Below are 354 nucleotides of genomic sequence, written 5' to 3'. Positions count from 1 at the left end.
ACACACCTGGCCCTGGTGGCCCCGTACCAGCCCCCTCCCGGTCTCCGTGGCCCTCTCGGCGAGCAGGAGCGGACCACACACCTCTTCCCAACTCGGGGCGCAGTGGGGGCACAGGAGGCCTCAGGGACCCCCATGCTGCAGGCGACCCACCTGTCTGCCGAGGGCGGGATGGCCCCGGGCCCACACGGGTTAAAGTTCAGATCACGCGGCTGCTCCTCAGTGTGGAACCCGGGCCCCTGGTCCCCGTGCCCTCCTCTGTAAAACGAGGAGAAGGCTATTTTGAAAATTAAGTCAATAACGAGATGCGGTGGGATGGGCACGTGGTAGCACACAGTAGGTTCTCACATTCACTGA

Source organism: Myotis davidii, unplaced genomic scaffold (genome assembly GCF_000327345.1).
Source record: "Myotis davidii unplaced genomic scaffold, ASM32734v1 scaffold937, whole genome shotgun sequence".
Lineage (NCBI taxonomy): Eukaryota > Metazoa > Chordata > Mammalia > Chiroptera > Vespertilionidae > Myotis > Myotis davidii.
Note: the sequence above shows the minus strand (reverse complement) of the source record.